This window comes from Mobula birostris, chromosome 15 (genome assembly GCF_030028105.1).
Source record: "Mobula birostris isolate sMobBir1 chromosome 15, sMobBir1.hap1, whole genome shotgun sequence".
Classification (NCBI taxonomy): domain Eukaryota; kingdom Metazoa; phylum Chordata; class Chondrichthyes; order Myliobatiformes; family Myliobatidae; genus Mobula; species Mobula birostris.
In genome coordinates this window covers 27905635-27920637 of record NC_092384.1, presented here as the reverse complement: position 1 = coordinate 27920637, position 15003 = coordinate 27905635, and the positions used below count along the sequence as shown (strand labels likewise).

The 15003-nt window shown below is 42.7% G+C and overlaps 1 protein-coding gene across 1 annotated transcript in view; it reads left to right on the top strand.

The window, feature by feature from the left end:
• ripor1 (RHO family interacting cell polarization regulator 1) overlaps positions 1-15003 on the top strand; it is a 314393-nt gene that overhangs the window by 77483 nt on the left and 221907 nt on the right. The gene's annotated exons all lie outside the window — the stretch shown is intronic.

Below are 15003 nucleotides of genomic sequence, written 5' to 3'. Positions count from 1 at the left end.
TTCAGGGACTGTTTTGTCAAGCACCTCTGCTCAATCCACTAGAAGTGGAATTTCCTGGTGGCCAAACATTTTAAATCCTATCCCCATTCACATTTCAACATGGTCGCCTCTTTTGCCACAATGAGGCCATTCTCAGGGAGAAGGAACAATGCCTCGTATTCCATCTAGGTAACCTCCAACCTGATGGTATCAACATCGACTTCTCCTTCCAGTGAGGATAAAAAAAAACACCCACTTCTCTGCTTCTATTCCCCACTCTGTCTTCCTGCCTCTTCTCCTCACCTGCCTATCACTTCCCCCTGGTGCCCCTCCTCCTTTCCTTTCTCTCATGGTCCACCCTTCTCTCCTATCAGATTCCGTCTTCTCCAGCCCTTTACTTTCCCACCACCTGGCTTCATCTATCACTTCCTCGCTCGTCCTTCTTCCCCTCCCCCCACCATTTTTTATTCTGACATCTTCCCCCATCCTTCTCAGTTCGAAATATCAACCATTTATTCATTTCCATAGATGCTGCCTGACCTGCTGTTTGTGTGTGTTTGCACTGCATGCACAGTTTGCCTCTTTGGTACCTGAGGGCACACACTGCAGGGTTGTAAACTGCCAGTGACATTTTATCACTCTTCATTGCTCTCCCTATTCCTTTTTCTTACACTTTGTACACTCAGATCAGTCACAACACCTGCTGTTTGGTTCCATTTTTGTCTCCTTGATATGTGGGTTTCCACGACCTTTCACCTTTACCAGAACATTTGGTCCTGAATTCTCAAAAAGATCTGCATGTGCTGGAAATACTCAGCAGATTATGGAGTGTCTGTGAGAAGACTAACAACATTAACATTTCAGGTTACAGACCCCCAAGGCCTAACCTGCCAAGTATTTTCAGCATTTTCTCTTTTATTTTGGATTTCCAGTATCTGCAGTTGTTTTTATTTTGCATTTTTTACCACTTGTTAAGTGCTGCTCTGCCTGAAACTTTTATTCCAGATCTATTTTTGCAAGGTCCTATCTTAAGTTATTGAAATCAGTTTTCCCTTAATGTAGAATCTTAACTTCCAAACCATCCTTTTTCTTTGCCATACCTGCAATGAACTTCCAAAATAAGTCATGACAAGGCAAATGTTGTTATAGGATTTTTGATAATCAGTTTTTTGTTCACAGAATCAAAGCATTGTTTCTCTTTAGTGTCATGGCCATGAAAGGTCTACTGAAGCTTCTTCAGGAGGCTAAAGAAATTTGGCATGTCCCAGTCGACGCATACCAATTTTTATTAGTGCACCGTAGAAAGCATTCTATCTGGATGCATAACGACTTGATATAGCAACTGCTCTGCATGTGACCTCAAGAAACTGCAAAGTTGTGGACACAGCTCAGCACATCAGTCTCCCTGTATGGACTCTGTCTGTACTTGCTGGGTCAGTAAAGCAGCCAGCATAACCTAAGCCCCATTCTTCTCTGACATTCTCTCTTCTCCCATCTCCCATTGCTTATCATTACATCAGAATCTGACCGCAAGATCAGTGTGAGTGTATCCCCAAACCCCCTGGGCTGGGATCCAAGAGAATCAGAACAGTTGCAACCTTGAATTCCACTTCCATAAATGAGTCATGATTTTCAGAAGTGTTTGGGGCAACACAGAAATTATTCCAACCTAAATTGGCGTCTTGTTGGCTGTTCATGTGGTTCAGGTGAATTCTGGCTTGGACATATGAAAGCAAGATTATATGTTTGCTTCATCTTTTAATGAGAGTGATAATTATTGATGAAGAAACAGAGGTTTAAAGAATGGAAAACGTTTTATCTTAATTGAAAAGCTGCTGTGATTTCTTCAGAAGCAGTGTCAAAGCATCAAAGGACAATAAATCACCTCCATCAATTACGATTGTTGGAACAAGATAAATTCATATTTCTTCAGCTGGTTCTCTTGATCTATAAATGTCAGCATTATGAACTTGTCAGATGAATGTATGGGCATGCAGGCAAGCATATCAAAACAGCAATTAGATCAACAGCGTACTCTGTTAGATGTGCTCAAAAGCATAAATTATAATTGGTTCATACTCACAATGAGCAAACAACCGAGGTAATTTTATTAGTCACGTTTTCAAATACTTATTTATCTGTCCATTTTGGGAAAATATTAAACTTGACTATGAAGTGAATGCTGTCACGTTCGCCTGCCCAAATTATGCAGCACTTGGATTACGCCAGTCAGCCCCCTCAAGCATTGGTACTGTCTGCTGTCTTTGTGATCATGAGTCATCAGGGTCTGCCTGCAACAGCGCTGTGCTAAACTCGAAAGGCAAACAGAGTGTGCATACGGAGATCACCCTGTGGGTGCAGTTTTGACATTGGCAACAGATTCTTTGCTTAAGATATACCGGGAGGACCATCTCGATACTTCCAGTATCTGTATTGCAGCTGCAGTCGTGATACAGGATGGGACTGGAGAGTGATGTGATTTGCCAATGATTGTAGCAAGCTCAGCATTCTAAGTACATTTTCAATGGAAGGGGATTGGAATATCACTGCCTTTCCCAACAGCTTCCAATGTATCTGAACAATATTAGATCCCCCTCTCATTCTTCTGAATTCCAGCAAGTATAATCCCAGATGTGACCTCATGTACAGTTGTAGCATAACCACCATGCTCTTACATTTAATCCTCATGGTAATGAAGACTAACGTTCTATTTGCCTTCTTAAGTCCCCTCTTCCAAATCATTGATGTATATCATGAACAGTTATGGGCCCAGCACCAACCCCTGTTCTCCACTGATTGCCAACCGGAGAAATACCTATTTATCCCAGCTCGCTCCCTTCTGTTGGTTAACTGATCCTCTGTTCATGCTAATACATTACCCCCAACTTCATGTATCCTTTATCTTCTGGATAAGTCCTTTAATAAGAACAGACTGAATTTGCACAGCTATGAAAAGCTATTGATTGGTCTCTGCTGAAATTGAAGCCTGTTCCAGCTTTTACTGAGTCACCATGACTGGGTATTCACTCCACTGAAGGTCCTGTGAGCCATTGAAAATGTACTTGCATACTCCATGATAGCTCTCACAGTTTCTCATATAATACAATAAGTCAATTTTTGATGCTTTTTATCCCCCAGTAACAGAGGAGGTGTTTACTTTGCAGTATTTGGTAATTACAATTCAGCAGTTCCAAAGAAAGACCTGTCAATTCATTTCGGTGTATTCCCTGTCCTGCCATTTTCATGTCTCTCTTCTCCCTGCTCCTTCATGGTTGTTGAGTGCAAATTCAACTCTACAGGCCTGAGCGCACATAGTTGTTAATACCATTATAGGCAGTTTGCAGTCTAGCAAATATTTATTTTATAAGCTTAAAACAGTAAGAATTAATTAATTTTACACATATGTAACATTTTTACAATGCTGTGGAGTCCTTTTTCATTCTACTCCTGAAGGTTGACTAATGTGCCTTTGGGGCACTGCTTCATTGGGTAGGATTTCCCAATGGCCACCCATTTTAGTTCTACATCCCGCTCCCGTTCCGACACGTCAGTCCATGGCCTCCTCTACGGCTACAATGAGGCCACTCCCAGGTTGGAGGAGCAACACCTCCTATTCCGTCTGGGTAGCCTCAAACCTAATGGTATGAGCTTCGATTTATCTAACTTCTGATCATTTCTCTCCTCCTGCTTCTCTTATCTATTCCCCACACTGCCATACCCCTTCTCTTCTCGCCTGCCCATCACCTCCCTCTGTGCCTCTCCTCCTTCCTTCTCCTGCCCTGTGATACTCTTCCTTCAGCCCCTTGCCGCACTTTACCCTCCAACCCACCCACCTTTCCCCCTCGCCTGGTCTCGCCTATCATCCGCCAGCTTGTACTCCTTCCGCTCCCCCCACCGTTCTGTGCAGCTGTTTGCATCCTTCCTTTCCAGTCCTGATGAATGGGCTCAGCCTGAAATGTTGATTATTTATTCATCTTCATTGATACTGCCTGATCTGCTGAGGTCTTCCAGCCTTTTGTGTGTGTTACAAGAGGCCTGTTGTGTACTCCACATTAAAGCTGCATGTTTTCTCCAGTTAGATTATTAACACTAAACTGGGATTAGAACTGATCAGCGGCATTCCTAATATAGATCCTTATCTGTATAACAAATAAAAGTTAATGTGGATATGATGAATTTGGTTAATTAATCAAGGTAAGTGAAAGATTAATTACTAATAAAAGCATTGTAGAACAATGACAGCCACACACAGGAAAGTTCTCAGAGAGAAGGAACCTGCTGGGAAATGTAGATGTTTCCATATCGCTGACATACCAGAATTATCATAGTAGAGGTCAGGAAGCTCTGTGTGTCGAAATTCCCGGATGGTTTGTGGGAATCTACAGGAGCAGCAAGTTCACTCGTTCAGGTTGAGGTCACGCCAGTGAGGAGGAAAAGGTACTTCAGATTTCATAGTATGAAGTGCTATTTGTATATCTATATACACCCTGATCTTTATGTGAGTAGAGTCAAATTTGCATTCAACAACTGTGGAAAGAGCGGTGGGGGGGGGGGGGCGGGAAGGGGAAGGTGGGAATTCATTCCTGGAACTGTGCCATACTACGAACCACAGGTCCAAAAAAAAGATAATTTGGAAAAATCGGTTTCCAAAACAGCTTGACTTTTTCCTGGCTTGGCACTGAAGACGTGAATAAATTGAAACCTAGTGCTGACGCAGGAAAAAGGCTCCCACGGTCATTCAATAAAAACCCACTTTAGCTGGCTTTTGCTGGAATTTCTTTGGCCATGATATAAATTCCATGAATTTCATTTGAAATATCCTTTAGTCTTGACTTTTTGTTAACAGTAACACTTCAAATTATCGCCCCTTATTGTGCAGTGTGTGCTCACAAATGCACTTGCAAGAAGCTAACAGAAATTTTCCTATTTTTATTTTCTCTTCTGAATTAACACTCCACAAGTAGTCAGTTTAATGCTGTGAATTTACATGAAAAGAGAAACACATTGTTTTCCTTTACCTTGGCCCCATGCACTAAACTGATAAATTACTATTCCTTGGCCACAATCATAGACATAGACATAGAAAATAGGTGCAGGAGTAGGCCATTCAGCCCTTCAAGCCTGCACCGCCATTCAGTATGATCATGGCTGATCATCCAACTCAGAACCCTGTACCTGCCTTCTCTCCATGCCCCCTGATCCCTTTAGCCACAAGGGCCATACCTAACTCTTGTTTGAAAGTAAGACTTCGTTTACTTGTTCTGCTGGTTTGGGAATAATTTGTGGACAAGGCTTCAGATAAAAATAAATTTCCCTTGTCAGACCTCCATGCTGAAGTACTCATTGTCTCTTGAAATCAGTTTGCACTCCTGATACATAAAGAATCTACCTCTGACGTACTGTATTGCCAATGGTTTTATTATGTTGTCCCTCAAATTGTTTGTTCTTAAGATGACATTAAGACAGGAGGAAAGATGTATCTCTAACTGAGAAGATACCGTAACCTTCATTTAATAGTTTTGCAGCCCAGCAGTGTATTTCACCGCCAAAAGCGGACTTTCCCAGTGGCCCACCATTTTAATTCCAATCCCCATTCCTGTTCCGTCATGACGGTTCACAGGCTTCTATTTTTGTCAGGATGGGGCCACTCTCAGGGTAGAGAAGCAACAACTCATTCCATCTAGGTAGCATCCAAACTGATGGCATGAATATTGATTTCTTCTTCCAGTAATTTTTTCCCTCCCCCTTCCCTCTGCTTTTATTCCTTACTCTGACCCCTACCTGTTCTCCTCACTTATCTTCTATCACCTCCCCCTGGTGCCCCTCCTCCTTCCCTTTTTTCCATAGTCCACTTTCCCCTCTTATCAGATTCCTTCTCCTTTCCCACCTACCACCTTCTAACCAGTCCTCCTTCCCCTCACCCCCCACCTTTATATTCTGGCATTTTCCGCCTACCTTCCTAGTCCTGAAGAAGAATCTTGGCCGGAAATGTTGGCTGTTTATTCATTTCCATAGATGCTGCCTGGCCTGCTGAGTTCCCACAGCATTTTATATGTGTTACTCTGGATTTCCAGCATCTGCAGAATCTCTTGTACTCCCTTCCTTTCTGTTTTCCTGAATAGATCCAGAGAGCTGGGGACATGTGCTGAAATGTAAATATTCTGTAGAGGCCGAAGGTTGAATTACAAATGGAGAAAACTGAAATACTTGGCATTTTCAAGGATGAAGTGTGAATCTGATTGGAAGAAATACTTGTACTGAAGAGAACTGCCCAATCAAGTTCCCGGAGTGGCTTGCCTTGATCAAGAAATCCTATAATGAATGAGAGTTTCACTCAGAAAGCATTGCATTAAAATATGAAAAACATTCGCGGATATAAAAACATGGAAACACTCGGCCTCTCCATGATATTTGAAATGCGATGTACCCAATCCTTTTCTGAATGATCTGATTTGATTGTTAATTGCATTTCTTCCAGAATACATGTCACTGTCCATATGTAAAAGGAAGAGAATTTGATATTTTTAAAAAATCTTATCTATTGAACTCATCAACGCTGTTTTGTTGGCCATTTTCATATGTGGTTGAACAATAATGAAACTGAAACTTGAAATGACATCTTGAAAGCTCCAGTTGTCTCAGCTGTATAGTTAGAAAATTCCAGATTATCACTACCATTTTAGTGGAGAAAAGGCTCTCTGATTTCCACCCTTAACCATATAACAATTAACAATTACAGCACAGAAACAGGCCATCTCAGCCCTTCTAGTCCATGCCAAACGCTGGGACTGAAGGCACATTAGTGGAGCAAAGCACAGGAAGCTGAAGTTGGCATTTGGCCTTTGCTATGTGCTATCAAGGTTGATGCCAGAAACTCAAGTATTTCATTCTGCCAGTAGAGAGGTTACAATGTGGAAATGTACAATTCCTGCCTTTCAGTAAGCATTGTCCTTGCTCTATTTTTGGGACAAACATTCCTGGGGTATATGTTGGGACTATCCTGGGAAATGGTCTTTACGTGAGAATTCCAGCTTGAGCCTGACTTGCACTGAAGTTATCAGTGGTGGGAATTCACAGCCATGATTTGTAGAGATCTTTTTAATTTCTCCAATAAAACAGTAAGGATCCAGGAATGTAATCCACTGGATCTGTTTATTTTTTGCCTCCTTTTGGCCAACATAGTTTCACTATATATTTCATTCTAAATCTCCTTTACCCCTTCAGTCCTCATTGCTGCAGGTAGCTGCTGTGTCTTTCAGCTGAATGAGTAAAATTGATGGTGTGCCTCAGGAGAGCAGTATCCTGGCCTTGGTTATTTACAGACCGTGCTTATGCCTTAGAATAAGGAACTGAGAGTGTTGCAGCCAGAACAGCACACACAAAATGCTGGAGGAACTCAGCAGGTCAGGCAGCATCTATGGAGGGGAAGAAACGGGCGACATTTTGGGCCAAGGCCTTTCATCGGGACTGGAAAGAAAGGGGGAAGAAGCCAGAATAAGGTGGGGTAGGGGGAAGAGTACAAGCCTCCAGGTGATGGGTGAGACTAGGTGGGAGGGTGGGGAAGAGGGGAATGAAGTGAGAAGCTGGGAGGTGACAGGTGGAAGAGAGTAAGTTCTGAAGAAGAAGGAATCTGATGGGGGAGGAGAGTGGACCATGGGTGAAAGGAAAGGACGAGGAGTACCAGAGGGAAGCGATGGGCTAGAATAGGAAAGGGGAGATTAAGTTACCAGACACTGGTTTAGTTATCCCGCACAGTCAGTCATTGTTTGTGATTGAGAGAAAAACTTAGCTAGTTTGTCCTGTTTCTCTCAATGGCCAGTACTGGTCATATCCTCCTTCACCTACAAATCCAAACTAATCTCTAGGGTGCTACACAACTAAATGAGAGCAGGAATAGGGTGCTTTCCCCGTGATTCAATGTCACCTTGACTGATTTACCTCAGGTTTCAGCTGCTGTGTGCCAGATCCTCACATCCCTTAGCTCCCTATCATTGAAAAGGGTGAGGAAGGTAAATGCAACGTTAGCATTCATTTCAAGAGGATTAGAATATAAAAAACAAGAATGTAATATCGAGACTTTATAAAGCACTGGTGAGGCCTCACTTGGAATATTGTGAGCAATTTTGGGCCCCCTATCTTAGAAAGGATGTGCTGAAACTGGAGAGGGTTCAAAGGAGGTTCACAAAAATGATTCCAGGATTGAATAGCTTGTCATGTGAAGAGCGTTTGCTAGCTCTGGGCCTGTATTCACTGGAATTCGGAAGAATGAAGGGTGACCTCATTGAAACCTATTGAATGGTGAAAGGCCTTTATAGAATTGATGTGGAGAGGATGTTTCCTATGGTGGGAGAGTCTAAGACCAGAGGACACAGCCTCAGAATAGAGGGGCATCCTTTTAGAACAGAGATGAGGAGAAATTTCTTTAGCCAGAGAGTGGTAAATCTGTGGAATTCATTGCCACCTGCAGCTGCGGAGGCCAGATCTTTATATATATTTAAGGTAGAGGTTGATAGATTCTTGATTGGGCATGGCACAAAGGGATATGGGGAGAAGGCAGGTGATCGGGACTGAGAGGAAAAATGGATCAGCCATGATGAAATGCCGGAGCAGACTCAATGGGCCAAATGGCCTACTTGTCTTATATCTTGCGGTCTTAATGACTTGGATGTTTTAAAGATGGGTAACTGAGGAATCTGGCTTGTTGGAGTGAGAAAGTGAGTGATTAATATCGCACTAATCTTCACAGAATCTCACTGGCAAAGGTCTGAATATATGGCGCATATGCAGCCAGAGGAGAACCTAGATAAGTGAGAAGAAAACTCGGAAAAGAGGAGAAGGGCTAGATTATTATTTATTATGACCAACAGGAATGCTACAAAGTAAAATATTCATGTTGATACAAGTTGTATTCTGTACATTTTAAATGAAAAGAACCAGCTCAAGATAAAATAGAGCAAATGTAATAAAGGGAGCAAGAGCCACCAGGCATCCCAAGGTGGTTAGGCTAATTGAATGCATATTGGTGGGCTGCTTTACACGTGGGAAGCACAGTTTCTGTTTGAAACCCAGTAGGATAATGGCAGTGGAATGTGAGCTGAATTGTGTACACAACAAACTGAGCATTGAGCTGTAAATAGAATTATAGAAAGAAAGCCAAAATGCAACTCGTAGATCCAGACTTTGCAAATGCTGGGCTCCAGGCCAGCTCTCAAAATCTTAACTGTAGCACATATTCCAGTCTTGGGGGCCCATCAATCTCACATTTCATGACTACTGGTTCAGATCTGCACATTTTAAACTGCAAGGTGTGGGACGGTTGATGGTTTGGTATTTTTATTGTTTTTCTATGTATTGGCTGATAATTTGAATTAAGCGATGCAAGTAGCAGAGCACAAATGAGAATATAGTACTAATATACTTCTGAATTATCATTTGAATTTGGCAACATTAGATGAAGGTAGACTGTGCGGATGTTTACACACTCCACCTTAACTTTATGCTTGGCTCAGTGACATAGTTTTGCTGACCTCATTTCCCTCCTGGCTTCTTTCACCTTTCAATTATTACCTGCCTCTGTTCTCCTGTGACTTGTTAAGTCTCTAGTGCATGCCATTGTCAGTTGAGGCCAGCTTCTTCCAGGCAATAGCAGTGAAATCACCCCAGCCCCAACTTGCAGTGAGTTTCCTATCTCCTAGCTTTGATCTCACAACTCCTGACATGGTCAGTCACACCTTCAGGTCATTCATTTTCAAACTGTTCTTCATGCATTGCCTTTGTGACACAGCCTTCAGTGCGATGACAAAATGTACCCAGGATCCCATAATGTCCACCAAGGATTTTCCTCCCTTGTACATACAATACTTTCCCTTACATACAGATAGCCATCCATATCCCTTGTGCAGGTAGCTGTCTGTGTCCACCATAAGACCATAAGACAAAGGAGCAGAAGTCGGCCATTCGGCCCATCGAGTCTGCTCCGTCATTTTATCATGAGCTGATCCATTCTCCCATTTAGTCCCACTCCACCACCTTCTCACCATAACCTTTGATGCCCTGGCTACTCAGATACCTATCAATCTCTGCCTTAAATATACCCAATGACTTGGCCTCCACTGCTGCCCGTGGCAACAGTGTTCTCTCTTTGCTTCTTGGTAATATTATCTGTAAGCAAGGAGTTTCCTTGTGTATAACTTTTACATCCAGCTTCATAACCTATTAGTCATGAATGCTTGACAGCACATCCAACAATAGGTTGTGTCCAAGCCAAAAATTTCTATAGCTTGGTGAAGAAGGGCCTAAAATGTCTTCTAGGGAAACCATGTAAATTTGTTTAGATCTATTTCTCCTCCCAATCTTCTCAGTGAAGCTCTGTCCAGTAATTCACAGCCCCAGGATGAGCCATACATATCTCCACACATTGGTTTCATCATTGAGCCCATCTACACCCAGCTGTGCAATATCACCTATGTTTGGCCTTATCTGTCCTTAATCTGGATGTTAGCCTGAACCATTCATTCATAACTTCACCTCTACGTTTGACTTGAACAACATGGTTCCCCAATAGACTTCATTGCATCGTCAGCCATGTTGTTTCCTTCATGTCACGCATCTATTACTTGTTCCCTTGCATTGTCTCCCATTCCTCAACTGTTTGACTTTAACACTCCTCTTCTTTTCTACAAATCCATCCTTATTCTATTCTGCACCTACTTTAGTTCCTGTTATGTTTATTTCCCTTTGTTTTGCCATGGCCAGTAGGCTTTCATCCATTTTATCCCACTTTCTAGAACCTATGTTAAAACGCTTTGATCCTTCTACACAGCTATTCATTTTCAAAGTCCTCCTTAATCCATTCATTCTTCATTTCAGAAACAATCCAAACCTGTTTCTTTGTCAATACTGTTTTTTAAAAAAAGCTTTATATTTTGCATGCTTACAGTAACTACATCGACCACTGATTGGTGTTGACCAGATGTGTTTGTATCTTTGTCGCCAAATGGAAAAGTTGTGCACATGTTAACAATAATGCAATCATCATTTGAAATAATACACACACGTACAGGCAAATTGCCTTCAACCAAATGCTGTGATCTTACTGTGGGTAAGAGTTACAGGGCAGAAGAGGGGATGAGTTAGATGTACAAACTGTGTTCAGTTGTGTATTATCAACAATAATTTGACTTGACTGGGTAGGATTTGGGATTTTGGTTGTGTGGATTATGTTTGTTTTTTTTCAGAGTATTAGAAGTGTTAATGCAGATTGTTTAGCACCAGAGCTGATGGTGGGGGTGGGGTGAAGCCAAGGAGACCCTATATCTAAATGCTTCAGATATTTACTAATGCTCATTACCCCGAACAGAGCAGTAGGCAAAGAAGTTCTTGTTTGTCAAGGAATGCTAGAGAATTCAAGCATATCAGCATGTCGGCGTTGTTTAGTTGATGTTTAGAGATCTCTTGCGGGATGTCAGGGATAAATTTGTCCCGGTGAGGAAGATAAAGAATGGTAGGGCGAAGGAACCATGGGTGACAAGTGAGGTGGAAAATCTAGTCAGGTGGAAGAAGGCAGCATACATGAGGTTTCGGAAGCAAGGATCAGATGGGTCTATTGAGGAATATAGGGAAGCAAGAAAGTTGCTTAAGAAGGGGCTGAGAAGAGCAAGAAGGGGGCATGAGATGGCCTTGGTGAGTAGGGTAAAGGAAAACCCCAAGGCATTCTTCAATTATGTGAAGAAAAAAAGGATGACAGGAGTGAAGGTAGGACCGATTGGAGATAAAGGTGGGAAGATGTGCCTGGAGATTGTAGAAGTGAGTGAGGTCCTCAATGAATACTTCTCTTCGGTATTCACCAATGAGAGGGAACTTGATGGTGAGGACAATATGAGTGAGGTTGATGTTCTGGAGCATGTTGATATTAAGGGAGAGGAGGTGTTGGAGTTGTTAAAATACATTAGGACAGATAAGTCCCCGGGGCCTGACAGAATATTCCCCAGGCTGCTCGTAGAGGCGAGAGAAGAGATTGCTGAGCCTCTGGCTAGGATCTTTATGTCCTCATTGTCCACGGGAATGGTACCGGAGGATTGGAGGGAGGCGAATGTTGTCCCCTTGTTCAAAAAGGGTAGTAGGGATAGTCCGGGTAATTATAGACCAGTGAGCCTTACGTCTGTGGTGGGAAAGCTGTTGGAAAAGATTCTTAGAGATAGGATCTATAGGCATTTAGAGAATCATGGTCTGATCAGGGACAGTCAACATGGTTTGGTGAGGGGCAGATTATGTCTAACAAGCCTGATAGAGTTCTTTGAGGAGGTGACCAGGCATGTAGATGAGGGTAGTGCAGTGGATGTGATCTATATGGATTTTAGTAAGGCATTTGACAAGGTTCCACACGGTAGGCTTATTCAGAAAGTTAGAAGGCATGGGATCCAGGGAAGTTTGGCCAGGTGGATTCAGAATTGACTTGCCTGCAGAAGGCAGAGGGTGGTGGTGGAGGGAGTACATTCAGATTGGAGGATTGTGACTAGTGGTGTCCCACAAGGATCTGTTCTGGGACCTCTACTTTTCGTGATTTTTATTAACAACCTGGATGTGGGGGTAGAAGGGTAGGTTGGCAAGTTTGCAGATGACGCAAAGGTTGGTGGTGTTGTAGATAGTGTAGAGGATTGTCGAAGATTGCAGAGAGACATTGATAGGATGCAGAAGTGGGCTGAGAAGTGACAGATGGAGTTCAACCCAGAGAAGTGTGAGGTGGTACACTTTGGAAGGACAAACTCCAAGGCAGAGTACAAAGTAAATGGCAGGATACTTGGTAATGTGGAGGAGCAGAGGGATCTCGGGGTATATGTCCACAGATCCCTGAATGTTGCCTCACAGGTGGATAGGGTAGTTAAGAAAGCTTATGGGGTGTTAGCTTTCATAAGTCGAGGGATAGAGTTTAAGAGTCGCGATGTAATGATGCAGCTCTATAAAACTCTGGTTAGGTCACACTTGGAGTACTGTGTCCAGTTCTGGTCACCTCACTATAGGAAGGATGTGGAAGTATTGGAAAGGGTGCAGAGGAGATTTACCAGGATGCTGCCTGGTTTAGAAAGTATGCATTATGATCAGAGATTAAGGGAGCTAGGGCTTTACTCTTTGGAGAGAAGGAGGATGAGAAGAGACATGATAGAGGTGTACAAGATAATAAGAGGAATAGATAGAGTGGATAGCCAGCGCCTCTTCCCCAGGGCACCACTGCTCAATACAAGAGGACATGGCTTTAAGGTAAGGGGTGGGAAGTTCAAGGGGGATAATAGAGGAAGGTTTTTTACTCAGAGAGTGGTTGGTGCGTGGAATGCACTGCCTGAGTCAGTGGTGGAGGCAGATACACTAGTGAAGCTTAAGAGACTACTAGACAGGTATATGGAGGAGTCTAAGGTGGGGGCTTATATGGGAGGCAGGGTTTGAGTGTCGGCACAACATTGTGGGCCGAAGGGCCTGTACTGTGCTGTACTATTCTATGTTCTATGTTCTATGTTCTTCCGTAACTCAGTTCACTATACTGTTAGTGTGTTCCATGGCTGAACGTTCAAAGAAGGAGCACAGTAAGTACAGGCGCAGCCTGAGTGCTGAGGGAGTATTATTTTAAGGCCTTATCTTGTATCACAAAGTTTGTCCTTGCCACTGCTGTAACACAAATTAGCTGCTGGGTGGCTCGGCCAAGCACATTAGACTCACAATCAGTCAGGCTTTCCTCTGCACATAAATTACAATGCAAAAAGCAAACTGCTAGTAATTCCCACTCCATTTTTCCAGGACAAAACAGAAAATCCTATACCCACGATGCATATTTTTCCAATGATTAATTTCAATGTTTGGAAGCTCCCATGATGGAGATGTGGAATTTCCTTTGCACACTGCGCCCGGAGAGATGAGTTAGAGAGTGAGCTGCAGACATAGCAGGTCTTTACCCTGGCACAAATCCACTCCAGGACCAAAATGCTCTTCACTAAAGTAACTCTTTAAATTTCTTTAACAAAAGTTGCTGGAAACTCCACAGGAGTGCATGAAGCAAGAAGCAAGTATCTGTTCTTATAGCCAAGAGCTGGTTACTGCACTGTGGGAATTGATCTGGCAAAGCAGAGACTTTTAAAAGTACTAAGGCATATAATGAAGTGCTGTCCTTTGTCTAAATACATAATAAATATATGCGTGTCATTAATTGCATTGGGCTTGGTAGTGTTGTGCAATGATTGAACCAATGACTCACAGGTTTGGAGAATTTGAAATGATGCTCAAAAATGTGAAAATTAAAAAGAAAATTAGCATCGAGTAAAGTACTGTAATCTGCCAAACTGACTCAAGTGCCCTTAGGGAAAGAAGCTGGCTGTCCTTAGCTAGTCTGGTTCAAACGATTTTCTGGCATTTCCAACAATGAAAACAACATTAACTGCCCTGTGAAGTGATGTACTGAACGTGGTTGTTGTGGTTGTGCCACTGAGCAGCCAAGCATTTTGAGCAAGTGGCCCAACAGCACTGCCTTTGAGCAGCCAGCACCACACAATAAATGTTGGCCTTGCTAGTACAAAACTAATCAGTAACTTCAAGACCTTGGCCTCAATACCTTCTCGTACAATTGGATCCTCGATTTCCTCAGTCAGTTTGGATTGGCAACAACATCTTCACAATCTCCGCAAGGCTGTGTGCTTAGCCCCGTTCTATACCACTGTCGTAGGCTGAATCAAATGTGGTGATGAATCAGCATGTAGGAGAGAGACTGAAATAATAACTTCTTGCTCTTACTCAGGACTCTCACCACCAGGTTCAGGAACAGTTATTACCCCTCAACCAGGTTCCTGAACCAGAGTGGATAGTTTCACTCAGCTTCACTTGCCCCATCATTAAAATATTCCCACAACCAATAGACTCACTTTCAAGGACACTTCATTGAAAAAAAAATTGTGCTCGGTATTTCTTGTTATTTATTTAGTTATATTTTTTATTTTCACAGTTCCTTTGGTTCAGCTTACGTCGCTTCACTTACTGGCCCCG